Source organism: Rhinolophus sinicus, chromosome 10 (assembly GCF_057876585.1).
Source record: "Rhinolophus sinicus isolate RSI-liver-muscle chromosome 10, RSI-T2T, whole genome shotgun sequence".
NCBI lineage: Eukaryota > Metazoa > Chordata > Mammalia > Chiroptera > Rhinolophidae > Rhinolophus > Rhinolophus sinicus.
In genome coordinates, this window is record NC_142510.1 from 237,709 (window position 1) to 254,417 (window position 16,709).

The 16,709-nt window shown below is 49.7% G+C and overlaps 1 long non-coding RNA gene across 1 annotated transcript in view; it reads right to left on the reverse strand.

The window, feature by feature from the left end:
• The window catches only part of LOC148756822 (uncharacterized), a 170,752-nt gene that overhangs the window by 25,097 nt on the left and 128,946 nt on the right, over nucleotides 1-16,709 (reverse strand). The window contains exon 3 of the long non-coding RNA XR_016022482.1: nucleotides 3,927-4,014. This is a non-coding gene — a long non-coding RNA (uncharacterized LOC148756822). The remainder of the gene's footprint in view (nucleotides 1-3,926; nucleotides 4,015-16,709) is intronic.

Genomic DNA, 16,709 nt, shown 5'->3' on the forward strand with positions numbered 1-16,709 from the left:
AAATACCATCTAGACAGCTGGAAGTAAAAATACGAACAGCGATGCCCCTAAAGGACGAAAAAGGAAAAAGAGGTTTCAGCAAAAAAGAAAGCCGCCTCCATACTTATGGCTGGTGGGAGCTGCTAGAAACTTCCCCCAGCTCAGACACACACCGTCACCGCTCACGACAGCCCTGGGAGGCGGTGGTTGCCTCTTCACAACAGGAACCTCAGGTAACACAGAGGAAACAAACCAAAACAACGGCAACACAGCCTCCGGGCCAGAGAAGCCTGGATTCATGCGCCGTCCAGCCCCAGGGGGCCCTCGTCACCCTGGACTCATCCTGCCTCTCCCACCCCTGCCTGCTCTCATCTGGTGGTCCCCGAGCCCCACGCAGGGGACCAGCCCTCTTTGAACTTTACACCCTTTTCTGGTGCCTCCTCAGCATGCTTTTCACAGGAGGACCTGTGGCTTTAATCTGCGCGCCCGTGGCTCCTGGCTGTTAGGGTCCCCACACCTCCCCCCACGCCCCCCGTGAGAGGTGGGCCTGGCACACATAATTACATGTAATCGCAGAGCACACGACATGACTGGACTGAATGAAAGCCACGCATTCACCGTGCGTTACTGAACAGAAACTTGTAAAGCGCTGCGTGTGGGCCCCTCTCCTCCACATCCAGTCCCTGATTTTCAACCTGTGCGTTGCAACCCAGTAGCAGGTGACGAAATCATTTCAGTAGGCTGCAAGTTGCAATAAGAAGAATAAAATGAGACAGGATAGGACGGGACAGACCAGGCTAGACTGGGCTAGGACACAACATGTCACAGAGCCATTCACAGCGTTAAACATTATGCCTGAGCAATACAGACGGTGTCTATCTGTGTGTATGTAACTGTAACCACGGACGCACACGCACACGGACCTCTGGGGTGGCATGGGGGCTGTTCCGGGTCACGGCTTGAGCATGTGAGCTCCCTGACTTAGGTGCTGGTCTGTGCTAAGGCCGGCCGGGTAGCAGACGTGGGACAATGACAGTCGGTTTTGTCACACTTCCAGGACCACCAGGAAGTTCAAACTTTCAGCAACAACAGGGCAAGTGAATTAGCCTCTTGGGCGGCTTACCTGTGCTCTTTTTAGCCGTGGATTTGACTTTTTATCTCAACTTGTATTTCCCATGGTTTAGACACACACTTCGGTGCGGAGCTGTTAAAACCCACTCTAACACAATCAGCTGTTTTCAACTGCGCAGCAGCCCATCTTCTAGGGTCAGCATGTTAATTCACGCAGGGGAACCGCTGGTCCCCCTTCTCAGCCCACACCTGCCCCCCAGGACCCAGGCGCCCCAGGTGCTGAGCACTACGAGTAGATGGGCCGAGGTGGCCACCGCCTGCTGCAGACAGGGGCGCCAAGGAGGTGTGTGAGGGGGCAGCTGACGGCCAGGGGCCGAGCGGCCGGCAGAGCAGAGTCAGTGCAGGAAGTGCTCGTGCTGACCAAGGCCGAGGCCCCTCTTCTCTGCGCACGCATGTGGCTGGACAGTGCCCGGTGGCTACGTCCCGGGCCAGTCGCACGGCTGGAAACGATGTCCACTCTCCCCGGGTCTGGCCCCTCCCTGAGTCACTTACCAGCGCAGCCCCTTGGAACCATGTGGTGACGATGCCTGAGCCTGGCAGCACCCAAAGCCCCGAAGGAGCCCCACCTCTACTGACCTGCACTGGACTGAGACGTGCGCGAGCTGGAAATGAACTCATGGGTCAGGCCATGGAGCTGTCGGGGGGTCTGTTACAGCAGCTGGGGGTCATTATCCTCTCCCACCAACCCTGGGGCAGGACAGAGCTTCCCGCGGCCTCTGAATAGAGAGAAAGCCCCTAGAAAGTCTGCCCTCCCCTCATGCTCGAGCAAGGACACGTCCTCGGTGCCTGCTTCCTCTACCTTCTCAGCCCCTTCACTGTGCAAACCGGCCACAGACGTCACTTGAGGCTGTGACACAAGTCAACAAACCCATGTGGGGTGAACAAATTGAGTACCAGAAACAAAATCTGGGTTTCCAGCTTCTCAAACTTGGAGACACTTGGCCACACACTCACACACACTGACACCCACACAGCTATTTCACAGGTGGTTAGAACAGGTGTCAGAAGTAAACTTTCCCAGGTCGGAAAGTGCGGGGCCAGCATTCCGACCCAGACAGCAGCTCTGGCACGCGGCCGGCCCTTCGTGAAAACAGAACCTGTGTCCACAGGAACCCTCCCCATCTCACCTCAATCCAGGCAACACCCAGCGGGGAGGGGATTGGCGCCCCTTGGTCTTCTCCTCAGCCCGCTGGCCGATCCACACTGAAAACCCCTCCGAGTGAGTTCTCAGCCTGCGCCCCACCTCAAAGGAGCGGCACTGGGCACCCAGTAAAGGTCTGGACGCCCTGCCAATGCCGCTCCATCCCCACAGCATGCCCTGGGATTGCGGGACAGAGCAGGCATTTTCTCCAAACCTCACTGGTTAGTCCCCTGGGGACGAGGACGGGAGCCAGAGGAAACCCTGCTTCCCAGCCTGACTGCGCCCTCTTGGGCACAAGCACCGACCCAGGCCCAGAGCCCCGACGCTGCCCCTTCACAAGTGCCCTAAGTGGTGGTGGGGGGTGGGGGGACTCGGGTCAACAGCCCCCCCCCCCGGATGTCTCACTCATTGTGCACTGCTGATGTGTGTTGCCATGGTGACCTGTGATTGTTTGGAACTAGGAGAATTAGTCCTATTGAAGTTGCTATTCCAGTAACTTAAGAAATAATTTTCCATATTATAAAATTTGAATGCACAGCCTCATGAACCAGCGTTTAGCAAGTTAAACTAACCCATCCACTTGCGTTCTGGGCTCTGAAGCACTGTTTTCCAGCTGGGAAAGGGCAGGACCTGGCAGCCAACTGATCGCTGACTCTTTACTCATGAAACGCTGAGGCTCTTGGACAATTGCTAGAATCTTCCAGAAAGCGGGAGGCGTGCTGTCCCGCCCGCACACACACCACACACGGACACCCTCTCGGCTGCAAAGGCCCCTTGCAGCAGGTTCGGGTACAAAAATCCAGGCTTCTCTTCCATAAACACAGTGCTTTGCAGCCCTCCGGGCGGCATTTGGAAATGGGGCCTGGGGCTGTTCTGAGTATCAAGTGAGCTGTGTGAGCTGCAACATTCAGTGTCTGTGCTCAAAGGACGTGACTGCTCACCGAGTACTTACAGCCTCAGCCCGAACGAGCCCGCCATCACCTACTGCAGTCCCATCCACAGAGACTGAAGAAAAGCACCGACCAGGCAGGCGCACTGCTAGAATCCCGTAACCACAGGACGGCTGTCCTCACGCCGTCACCTAAACGTACTGGACAGCCAGGACGCAATCACCACCACACAGGCACAGCCAGCTGAGAAAACTACAGGACAGACACGCAAACAATGAAGCCACACACGCGTGTGGTGACAAGTGCAAACTAAAGGGAATGTAACATATTGTTACAGACTAGACTAGAATCATATTTAAAAACAAACTACACGGCATGAAACGAAACCCTGCCCACACAGTCCCCACGGGCGGTCAAGTGGACAGTGGTGGGCTCACAGTGACGTGCCCGACACCGCTCGCGGCCTCTGTGCCGGCTGCTGCGGCCCAGCCCAGCCTCCTCAGCAGGCAGCTCTCCGGGCACTTCATGTGTGCCACGCGGTCCCACCCCCAGGGGTTTTGCACCGTGCTCTGGCCTCTGAACTGCCTGTCACCGTCCCTGCATGTGGGAAATCCCGCTCTCCAGTGTCACCTGCCCTGCCTCCATGACAGGTTTAACTGTGACTCCCTGGGAGCTGCCTCTGGTCCTTTGGCGAATCTGGTACAACCCACTGTCACCATGTCACATGTGCAGGGGCTCCCGTGCAGTCTGGAGCGCCCTGAGGGTGGAGACGACGCGTTACTCACAGGCTGCAGGGTGGCCTCAGGGACAGTCTGACGGGAGCAGGCTCCGATGTCGCCTCTGCTTCTGTGTGGCTTGGTTTCCTCCGTGACTCTGTGAAGGAGAACAGAGGCTAGTGAGGCCAGCGTGAAGCCCGCATGGGAACTGCTGTGGGTGCGTATCTGACAGAGTGGGCGGGCTGTCAGCACGTCACCTCTGCACCGTTAGACCTCAGCCTTGATGCTAGCCCCGACTCAAGGCCATTTCACGTGCCCGGCCTGGAGAATCAAAACTGGGAGGCACCGCATATTGGGGACTGCAGCAGCCACTGGGAAATGAAGGGAAAACTGTGACTAGTAACGGAAAGGTGTGGGCACCTGCAACCCAGCGACCTCACGTCCGGGAAGGTGGGCCGAGGAACGGCACCAGCGTCCAAGGCGGCGTGCGCAGACGCCCATGGCCAAGCCCCTTGTGTTAGCAAAAGGACACCCGGTAAGGCTTCCCGCTGGCCGAGCCCTGGGCCGGTCAAGTGCATGACGGACGGCACACCCCCAAGCCACAGTGGCCGGCTCCATACAGACGCAGCACACAAGATCTATAGACATGGAGGGAAAGGCTATGTCCCACCATTAAACTTAAAAGGACAAACACAAAATGATCCAGTGGGATGACCACTGATCTGAATCTCATCGGCAGGTGGAAAATACTTAAAGGGAGTGTGTGGAGAGGAAGTAAGTTGTGCTTATGTTTCATGGTTATGTATTTCTTGTTTTCGGCTCCGTGCTCTAAAAAGAACTTATTTTGAAGTCTTTTTTTGTAAAGCCGTGCTTCCCCTCCCTGGGCACACACGGTGCACTCTGGCCGTCTGTGCCAAGCGCTGACACGGGTAAGAACTGGGCGTATACTCAGGAGACCAGCCTCCATGAGCGGCTGTCTCATCTCGGGGGACACACACAGACACTTCCACTGACATGTGAGGAGGGAGAGGGAGGGAGCAGGACTGAACAAGGGAAAACGCAGAGGCTTCAGTGTGCACAGGCGCAAGTGCCGGGTACAAGGTAGGGGTCAGGTCACCCCGCTGCTCTGCCAAACCCAAGGCCTCCCTCTCGCTCCATAAAAGCCCAAACCTCACCATAGTCCCCAGAGCCCATGTGACTGGGCCATTGGTTCCCAACATCGTCACACAGAAGGCCTTGCTCACGCTCCAGCTGCTCTGGTCTCTGCTGTTCTTCCAGTTGCTCAGCATGCCGCTGGCCCCAGGGCCTTTGCAGATACGGTTTCCTCTGTCTAACAAGACCCCTTCCCCTCCCCAGATGTCAGCAGCTCTCCCTTCCCTCAAGTCTACACTCGAATGCTGTCACTTCCTTGACCATTCTCCATGAAACTACAGCCCAAGTCTCCCGATGTACTTTTCTGCTTTATTTTTTCCCCACAGCACTCAGAACTGTCAGATGTAACGTGTGGTTACCGTTTGAATTCTGCCTCACTCCACAAAAACGTATGCTCCTTCTGGGTCGGGGCTGCGTCTGTTTTGTTCATTGCTGCACTGCCAGAGCCCAGCATAATGGCCGGCGCATAGTAGGTCCTCCACAAATGCTCGCTGAGTCCAGGATGACAGAAGGAGCGAGCCTCGGTATCCTCAGCTACCACAGTGGGCACGGTGACATTTCTCCCTTCACTAGTCACTGTGTCCGAGCAGCGAGCCCCTGGCAGGCACTCAGACCTGAGCAGAGCGCGGCTGTGCAGTGGGCTCGGCCTTGGCGGGACCAGCAGAGCCCACCCACCGGACTCCCCCCCACTTGCCTCAGAGGCTCAGTGCTTTAAATAAGGAAACAGCCTTCATTTCTGTACTCAGCAGTACAGGCTGTCAACAGCTGTGGGAGAAAGGAAAACAAACAAACAAACAAAACACAAAAGAAAATGAAATGCGCCTCAGCTCTTTTTGCATCCAAGAAAAGTATACAGATTATTTTAAATAATAAAACCGGAAAAACAAAAGCAACCAGTTTAACAAATGAGATTTTGCTCTTGTCAAAGAAAGTGTTTTTTAAGCCAATTCTAAACAACCCTCCCAACCTGTAAAAGCCTCCCAACGTGAAACTCTTGGAGCTTGAAAAGGTCTCTCGCCGGCAAGAGTGCTTCCAACAGTACCTGGGAACGAGGTTCATTAAAAGCTATCTTTAGCATTATCAGCGGTTTTGTTATTATCCCAGTCCTTCAAGAAGTGTGTAGCACGTCTGCAAGCGGAATTACAAAAGGAAGAGCAGGGAGGGACGGAAGGAAAGCTGCCCTGGCCCTGGGGATCCCTCACTGTGCCCACAGCCTGAAAGAAAACAGGAGAAAAAGATCCAGGACTTGAAAAGATAAATCAAACTAGGACCCGCAGGGCCTTTAGAAAATACTAGTGACATGCCGCTGGGATACATTTCATGAGTGAAAGAGCTTCGTGTGTCTTCCAGATGTCGAGAAGTGACACTTAAAAAGTTTCAACACTATTTGAGAGGAGAGCTAAAAACAGAGGTCAAGGGGACCGCCGGGGATTGTGGGAAGGGTGGGGCGTCCCTCACACGGAGGCAGCACCCATTAGTATTTGCTGAACAAGTGGACGGAAAGTATAAAGATGAAGCAATGAGCTGCCAACACTCTCGCTGATACACAACGTCACTCTGCTATCTGCAATGACACGGGCTCCCCAAAAGTCCCCAAAGTCCCCTCCTCATATGGGGAAGAGAGTCCAGGCAGCTGAATCCATAGGGTGCAGTTAATGACCCAAAAGAAAGAGGGCTCAGCATCCTACCAGAGGGCAGAGCAGGTGCAGGGGGTCAAATCTCAGAGTGGGCGGCTCCATCAGCTGGACTCCCAACGAATAAAATCAGCAGGTAAAGCTGCTGAAAATCTCGCCTTGATGGCGGGGACTGCCCACCCCCCTTTCCGGGGTGTCAGCTAACTGTCAGCATCTACCGCGGGCAGGGCCAGCTCTGTACTGGGCCTTCCCCGGTGCGACCTGCAATTGTCCTCTCAGCCCAGGAGGGGAGTCGTGCCACGTGGTCAGGAGCCAGGGCTGTGCCCGGAGGTGGGGGAGGGGCGCCGGCCCCAACACCCTGAGGCTTCAATTCTCTCTGCAACCCGACTCCCTTACAGAATGACCACCAACACCCCAGAGCAGGCTGACCCAGTGGAATCGGAACCGCAGACCCAGCTCAACGCAGTCCTGTCCCGTGTGATGAGAGGCTGAGATGCTTTTCAGAGACAACTGCCCCAAACTGCAGGTCACCCAGCGGAAGCATGCACGCAGGAGAGACCTGTGACCTCCAGCTGCACCTGGAACCAAAGTGCCCCACTACACACACACACACACACACACACACACACACAAGGAACCAAAGGACCGGGTCACGACTGGAACTTACACGGCGGAACCTTTCAGGCCTGAGGCTCCACTGTCCTGAAAGTCCAGTGCTGAGCGCCTGCCTGCGCGGTCCAGACACTAGGGTGGGTCCTGCAGGTTCCCCTGCCAGCAAAACGACGACGGTGCAGAATGTTTCTGTCACCTCAGGTCGTTTGCTACAAGCCTTTGAGGTCTCCCGACCTCACATCCTGGGCCATCACTGGCCTGATTCCTGTCCGAAATCTTATTTCTGTGTGTCTGACATCTTTTTGGAGTTTCGTCTGTGTCATCGTGCAAATCCGTCCTTCACTCCTTTAGAAGCTGAAAAGCACCGTGTGCAACGCGTCCCATGTCTAATGCGTTCCCGCGACGGGCACTTGGTTGTTTCCAGGTTTTGGTTATTATGAGAAACACTGACGTACAAGGACTTTTGTGAACATATTTGTCTTGGGAATTGCTAGTTCACATAGAAGTGCGTATTTAACACGATAAAAAAAACCTCCAAACCTTTCTCCAAAGTGGCTGCAAAGTGTGACGGTTGTAACTGCACCATTGGGGAAATTCCAATTAAAACTCTTTTGTCTGGATTTTTCACTCACCATAATATTTTGAGAACCACCTATGTTTCCACACGCACTGATATTTTGTCATTTGTTTTTGCAGAATAGTACGCCATTGTGTGGATGAACCCCAATTTGTTTATGAATTGACTTGCACATTTATTTCCAGTCTTTGGCTATCGTAAACACACTGCTATAAACTTTCTTTTACAAGTACTTGTGTGGACATATGCTCCCATTTTTCTTGAGTAAACACCTAGGAGAGGAAGAGCTGGAACATATGGTAGGTGTGCGGTTAACTATTTAAGATTGTTTTCACATCTTAAATAGGTTTACGCAATTTTGCATTCCCACATACACCATATGAGACGTTTACATGTTTCCTAGCTTTCCTACTACTCGGCATGATTAGTCTTTTTAATTTTAGACATTCTAGTAGGCACACAATATTATCTTATTATGGTTTTAATTTGATTTTTCCCAATGGCTAATGATGTATATCTTTGTGTGTGTGAAATGTCTGCTTAAACCTGTTGCCCGCCCCCTGCTTAAACCTGCTTAAACTTTTTTTTAAAATGGGGTTTCTGTCTTCTTATTACTGAGTTTTCAGAATTCTTCATATTTTTCAGCTATGAGCCCTTTGATAGCTATATGGTTTATAAGTATTTTCTACCAGTCTGTGTATTGCCTTTTTACATTTGTGGTATGCAGAGGGACAAAAATTAAATTATGATTGAAGTCAAATTTATCATTTTTCTCTTATGAATTGAATTTTGGGTGTCATTTATAAGCAATATTTCAATAATACAAGAATGCAAAAATTTTCACCTGTGTCACCGTCTAAAAGTATTATAGTTTTAAAATTTATATTTAGGCGTATAGTCCATTGTGAGCTCGTTCTGATGTGGTGGGGACGGTTCAGCTTTTGGCATAAGGACATCCAATTGTTCCAGGACCATTTCTTGAAAAAACTATCATGTTTCCCTGCATTTCTTTTGAACCATTTCTGAAAATCGACTGAGCACACAGGCGTAGACCCACTGTGTCCCATCCCACTGAGGTTTTCGGGGCCAGTGGTTTCATGACTCCCACGTTGCCTGTATCACTGGGACATTATTTTTATTTATTTTTAAACTCAGGAAGTATAAGTTCTTCAACTTGCTCAATGTTCTTGAAAATACTTGGATTGTCTTTGCTTTTCCTCCCTCTACTGACATAAATTTTAGAATCAACTTGCTGATTTTCACGAAAAATACTGCTGGGGATTAGATGTGAATTGCATTGAATCTTCAGTTCGGGAAGACGTCATGTCTTCCAATCTATGAACAGAGAATTTCTCTCCATTTACTTAAGTCTCCTTGGATTCTTTCATTAATGTTTTGTACTTTTCAGGATACCGACATTGCACATACTTTGTTTAGGTTTCTACTTAGTTCATGTTTTTTCTTACTACTGTAAAGTGAACAATCTGTTAAATTTCACTTTCCAATTGTTCATTTCTAGTACAAATACAGTAGGTTTTTCTGTTGACCTGTTGTCCTGTAATCTTGCTATCTCACTTATGAGTTCTAGTAACTTTTATGTAGCTTCCTTAAGATTTTCTAAGTAGACAATCATGAAATTTTGGATAGAGAAAATTTTATCTTTTCATTTCCAATGTGTATGATTTTATTTATTTATTTGCCTTATTACACTGGCTAGGACTTCACTGTAATTGTGGATACGAAGGTGAGAGTAAAAATAATCTTGCTTTGCTCCTGATATTAAAAGAGAAAGCACCTGTTTATTCACCATTAACTACGATGCTATTTGTGGGGTTTTTTGGTTGTGTTGTGTCGTGTTCTGTTTTGTACATGCCCTTTGGAAGGCTGAGGAAGTTCCCTTCTATTTCTAATTTGCTGAGGGTTTTTATCATGTATGGTTGTCATATTTTGTCAAATACTTTCTGTTTTGCATCTATTGTGATAATCATAGGATTTTTTGTTCTTTGTTTTTTTAACCTGTTAATACACTGATTGGCTTCTGAATGTTGAACCAGCATTGCATTCTTTGGATAAACTGTACTTGGTACCCACTTGGCTGGGCTGAGGGACGCCCAGGTAGCTGGTAAGACACTGTGTCTGGGTGTGTCTGTGAAGGTATTTCTAGAAGAGATGAGCTTTGATCAGTAGACAGAGACCTGCCCCCACCCATGTGGGTGGGCATCCCCACTCCACGGAGGGTCCTGGCAGAATCGGGGGGAAGGGCAAGTTCTCTCACCTGAGCTGGTATCCTCTCCTGCCTACAGACATCAGTGCTCTGCTTGTCCAGCCTTTGGGCTTGAATTAGGACTTGATGCCTTTGACGCCCGCGGGCTCAGCCCTTCAATTTTGCTCTGGAATTAAAGTACCAGTTTCCTGGGGCCTCCAGCTGCCAACACCAGGTCCTGGGACCTCTCAGCCCACCCCTCATAATAAACTCCTTTCTACTGTATATATCTTATTGTTCTGTTTCTCTGGAGAACCCTGACCAATATGATCATTCTATATTTTTCTTATATTTTTTATATTTTCATGTATTTCTGATTCATCTTGCGAACCTTTAGTTAAAATTTTCATGGCTATGTTCACGAGGGATAATGAGGTGTGGTTTCCTTTGGAAGCCTGTTGAGGTCAATGCCTTTTTCTCCATAGACACGGGATTTCTGCTGTTTCTAAGAATCTCTGCCTCGTGCGAGGACTAGAAGATTTCCCCCCACTCTGTCTTCTGAAATGCTGTTTTAACTCTTACATCTGTGTGTGTGTGTGTGTGTGTGTGTGTGTGTGTATACACTTTTTTCTGGCTGCTTTCAAGATTGTTTTGTTATTTCTGGACTTCAGCAATTTGATATGATGTGCTTAGGTGTGCTTTTCTTTGCATTCATTCTGCTTAGTTTTGCTGGAATTCGTGGGTCTATTAGTCAATGTTTTTCTTAATAAGTTTCAGGAAATTTCTAACATTATTTCTTCATCTGTTTTTTGTATTGTTCTCACTCTCTTCCACTTCGGGGACTCCAATTATTCGTATGTTAAATATGTTGTTTCACAGCCCTTAGGGCTTTATCTTCTTCAATATTTTGTTCTCTTTTTCATTCTTTGTCTAGCAATTTTTGACTGAAAATTGTAAAGAACTTGCAGATTCTTGGGGTTCTATTTGCTTCCTCTAAAGACTGTTGCTTTGTTCTTGCTGGATAATTCAATCACGGCCCTACCGCCCTGACCCGTGAGGCTGCTTTCTTTTGTTCGAGCAGGTGGTGGGATGTTCAGGGGTCTCCAGGCCCCTCACTCGTAAGAGCAAAACCGCCCGCAACAGTCCTGTCAGTGCATCATTACAGGGCTTGTTAGGGCAGGTCCAGAGAAGAGCTCACTCTAGGTGGTGTCATTACCCTGAAACTGCGTCCTTCTGATGCCTCTTACTAAAAGGCGGGTGCAGGGGCGAGTAACCAGTTCTTAATGAACGGAGTCTTTCTCCTGACCAGGCTGGCATTCGAACCTCCCTCCACATCGTGACCTCTTCTTTCTGTTTCCCTGCATCCCTGCAGTAGCCACTTCCGTGTAAGGCTCGTGTTGTCTCACCCTTTGAATGTGCAGCCCAGCATTAGGCGAAGCATCCCTGGGGCCCCTTGCACAGACTTCTGGGCACTGCCCTGTTATTTACTTATGTTGTCACAGCTTCCAGCTCCCTGAGCTACCCCCAGAGGCCACTGTCTGCTTCTTGGTGCAGGTCACCATACGTGCTCTGCCTGGACCACGGCTTCTCCATTTAGTTGGGAAATTACCCCTGACAGAGAGCGAGGGCAAGTGTGGGGCTCACCCTGTGGATTTTCCTTTTTCAGGGATTGTAGCTGAAAACGGTGCCTCATTTATGTTGCTTAGTTTCACAGCTGGTTATATTGGTAGGTCTGCTACCACTCTGTCATAGCTGGAAGCAGAAATTTTCTCTCCCTCTTTTTTTTTTTTTTTTTTTATAAACAAGAACAGAGGGCAGATCAGTTGATCTGAGCTGACAACCCTAATTGGCTGGTCATGCTGGTGGCACTGAGAAGGATCTGGGGTCTGGGTCCTATGTTTTGGGAATGATTAGTAAGTTCTTCCGTAGGTGACATGGTTAAAGTGGAGAGTCGTGTCACTGACCTGCTAACAGCCCTTTGCTTGAATCTTAGCCTCAAAAGAAGCAAGGTCCTCAACGATCATCTTGTTTAAATTCCCTACAGGACACTTAGGACTTCCGGATAAGGGATGGTGCACTTTATTTTGGCCCGAACATTCCCGTGGTCTGAAAGTCACACTGAGACTTCAGTCCTTGGCTTTCTCTGCCCCAGGCTTTGTGCAGGTATAATGACTGCGCATGGTCTTGGAAACACTGAAAGACTGATTTCCAGCACACGGCCGGCCATCAGGCAGGACCACAGGACTAGAGCTGGGCAGGGACACCAGGCAGAAGAGGTAGGTGTCATTTACGAGCTGAAGCAATGAAGGGCCAACGTGCCACCCTGTGCTCCTTCTTTTCAGCCACGGCGATCTTGGAAGTCACTTGTCAAAGTGGTGGCAAGACACAGGGAAGAGGGCTGCGTCCCTGCACCACTGGATGAGGCAGGGCTCCACCAATCCAAACTGGCCCTTTGGAAAGTAAGACATAAACTTGCATTATGCTGAGCTACTGAGATTTGAGGGTTTGTCTGTCACAGGAGCTACTTAGTAGTTATTTAGCTTAAAGAGATATTCTCGTTCCTTCACAGATTCTGTCTTTGGTTTTGTTAAAGCATCAGCATTCATCCGTTCTTTCTCATCGTCCTTCAGTTAAAATTCTAAACCCTTAAGGTCACATTTGAAAAGGGCTCCACTTCTCTCACGATGAATGAACGTGTCTCGCTCTAACCTGCGAGACGTTAGGCTGTGCGGTCCTGTACAGGCACGATCCGCCCTGGGGCACAGGCAGCCCGTCCCTGTGCTTCCAGGGCCTTGTTTCTAAGCTGAGCTATTACTCAGGCCGGATGTCCAAAGAGAGAGACAGGGGCATTCTGAAGAAGGGAACGAATGCTTTGAACGCCAGAGGCAAATCCCGAGTGTTTTGGCCTGGCTTTCTTAAATTTGGAGCTTCTGTAGCTCATCAGATACATGTGAGTCAAATGCAGGCGAGGACAGGGTCCTAGCCCCAAGGCCAAGGGCTGACATGTTTGCCAGTAATCTTCACTAGGCCAAACCATCCCTGCCCGGTTTAGCTTTTCCCAAGAAAATGCATCTAAAAGTTTTGGCAAATGCATTCACCAGCAACACCTCTGCCACTCTCCTCAGCTGCACTGCTGTCACCACCAGCAACACGAACATGCCAACCACTGCAATTAACACCAGGGCCCCATCTTCGTAACTGCTGTAAATGCCTTCACGCATGTGACAGTCACTTCTGTAGCTGTACCCACCGCCACCACCGTTGCAATGATCACCTTTAAAATCAATCATCATGACATCCTTTGTACAAGGAATTACCACTGTTGCCTTTATCGGCTCATCCTTCGTTAAACAAGCAGTTACTGCCCATCTAACATGGCACCATACTAGATATTTAAGGGACAGAGGTGAACACGTCAGAAATTACCATTGTCGACGCATGAAGACAGATACTTTATACACATATTTACAGAAAGTACGGTTAATGTTGTTATATAGCAGGTTAGGTGCTATGACAGGCATAGGGACAATTTTTCCCAGTTGAGTCAGGGACGATCCCTGGGAAGAAATTACTCTAAATTGAGTTTTAAAGAGTATGTGAGACTTAGCCAGACAGAGATGGTATAGAGACAGGAAATTTCAGGCCTTCACAGGGGAAACCAAAGGCAAATGGCCAATAAATGAGGCTTTGGCCTCATTACTAATAAACATTTAATTAAAAGGAAGTATCATAGTCATCTATCAGGTGGGCAAAGATGATTTAAATACCAATGCCTATTTTTGTCAGAAATGCCACAGCCGTAGACTACAGGACATGCAGAACTGGCAGAACTTTCTGGAAGGCACTGTAGAAACATATCGAACAACTTCTTTTAAATGTTACAATTTTAAAAATTATCTTCTAAGAATTTATCCTAATGAAAAGATAAAAACCCACAGACAGGGAAACAGTAAAAAAAATCTGGGGCAGCCACACAATGAGTGAATAAATGAATAGTGTACAACCATTAAAATCAGTTTGACGGAGCATGTGTTGACAGGACATTGCATGTGACACAATGTGCCACATGTGGAAACAGACCATGACTCGGTGCACACAGCGCGTCTGTCAGGACCGGCTGAGGCTGGTGACCTTCCGTCTTCAGATCTCCGCTGCCCGCGGCAGCAGATTCGTCTCTTACTCTTGGCCCAGGCGGGCAGGCCACACCCCTCACCTGTAGGTCTCTTCTCTGAGTCCCAGGGACTCAAGGATGGTTCCTCCAGCACAAGGCAAAGGAGGCTGAGAGCGGGTGCTGACTGGCACAGGACTCCTGATGCCGGGAATGGAGATGGGCGTCAGCACCCACCCCATCCTTCTGACCAGACCCAGTTTCGTGGCCCAAATAACGGAAATGCAGGTGAGGAAATGTAGACGAATGTATGGAGATTTGTGAGAAGTAGGAAGCGCTGACAATGTTTGGAAAACCAATCTGCGTATCTATTCATGTATGTCTTTACCCCCCGTCCAGCCTTCCACCTGCTCACCAGCCACGCACGTCTCCACCCGCCCGTCTAGTTCTAGGCTGTACGTAGGAGGCGGTGGGAGGACACGCCGGGACGTGCTTACAGCGACTATACACAGATGGAATGGACGATTTTTTCCCCTTATCTTGTTCTGAAGCTTTAAAATTTATTGCATTGTAGGTGTGCTTGTATAATCAGAAAAAGAGACGTTCTATTTAATTTTAAAAAGAGCCAGCCAATACACTTAAGGAAGCTGCTTGACTGAGGGGGAGCACATTTGAATCAGTGGCACCCTGAGCTAGACTGTTTGCAAAGACAAGCAGCTTTACCGTGTTTCCCCAAAAATAAGACCTAGCTGGACCATCAGCTCTAATGTGTCCTTTGGAGCAAAAATTAATGTTAAGACCTGGTCTTTTTTTACTATAAGACCCGGTCGTACATAATATAAGACTGGGTCTTATATTAATTTTTGTTCCAAAAGGTGCATGAGAGCTGATTGTCCAGCTAGGTCTTCTTTTTGAGGAAATACGGTATTATTCTCAGTACCATCGTGGACCTGCTTTAATGAATAGGAGGGATGAGTTACAGTTGGCCTCATAATTGTGTGTATTGGGGAACCCTGTGGGACACATGACATTTGATTCGGTCCATCTGTGAACATGTGGAGATGAGCAGTGGCAGGCAGGCAAACACAGGGCACAGTACCGGCAAAAGCCTGGCAGCAGTCACGTGCAGGGCACCGGGAGCACGGTCAGGGGCACATAGTGAACCCAGAATGCAGAGAGCATCTCTTGATGGGTCATCCATGGAGCCAAAGAAAGAGAAGCACGTGATGGGACTTGGGCAGAGGGCAGGCAGGCCGGAGAAATGGGTGGAAGAGGTACATCTCCAAAGCTTACTCAGTGCCAGGGATGGAGACCAGGGACACTCAGGACGTGGGGACAGAGGATGAGCAGGGGGCAGGCAGGCAGATGGAAGTTATTTTTACAGGAGGCAGCGACACAGGCGTGGGAGGAGAATGCTATCAGCCTGGAGCTCTGGAGCTACAGGTGGGACAGTGCTGGCCGTGCTGTGGAGCAAAGCGCCAGTCTGCACTGCTGACCTGGACCCTGCCCTGGGAAGAAAGAGCTCCTCTGAGACCACAGGAACACTGATCCCAGGAGCCCCTCCCATTTCCTAGGCCCCAGGCCCAGGGATACAGCAGCATCACCACGTCAGGAAACAGTTTTCCAGGGACAGAAAACTACCCTTGAACTGGTTTAAACAGAGGGGAAGCTCAAGTGGTTCACAAAAGTGCGGAGTCCTAGACAGGGCGCAGCTTCACACAGCCTGCTTCTGAGCGCTGCGACAGTCTCACCGGCATTCCTGATTTCCCTACGTTTTGTTTCCTCACTGTTAGTTTCATTGTGAAGCAAGTCCCTCCTGGTGCCAGGTGGCAGCTACCACCTCTGGCTTGCATCCTATATTCCCATTGTTCTTACTGAAAGGTGGCACCTTTCTCCCGGTCACTCCAGCAAGAGTTCTGGGATTTTCTTGGCCTGGTATGCAAACACATTCCAGAATTGATCACTGTGGCAAGGCTCGCCAACAATTTTCTGATTGGCCAGGTTTGGGTCACGTGACTAACCCCAGCCCACAGATGGAATCATTTCCACTTGAACTACAAGAACTGAAGGGAAAAAAAAAAAGTAATTTTATGAGTAAAAATGATGGTGCTTAAGATGGAGGAAAACAGGGGCAGGCAAACAAGAAATGTCCACAATTTTCCGACACACTAGTGACACCGCCGTGTCCGCCAGCACCGCCTGCACCACCAGCTTGGTGCTGCCCCGCTGTCAGCAGGCTCATCTTCAGGCTGGGGGAGCTCCAAGACCCGTGCGGTCCGGAAGCCACGCCTCTCGGTCCTACCTACGAGCACTGGCTTCCCAGAGGAGCCCAAATCCTTCTTTGAATCCCAGGACAATGGCTAAGAGCTTGAAAGCACATTTATTTGTTCCTTGCTCCATAACCCCAAGATCCACACACCTTTTCCTAAGACACTGGCCTGAGTGTTGTTCTATGTTAGACAGACAACCCAGAATCAAGACACCAAACCAAAATGATGGAGTGGAACTTAAGAGGCAAAATGCAGTCTTATTTGGACACGAGACTTAGAAATGTCCCTCAGAGAAT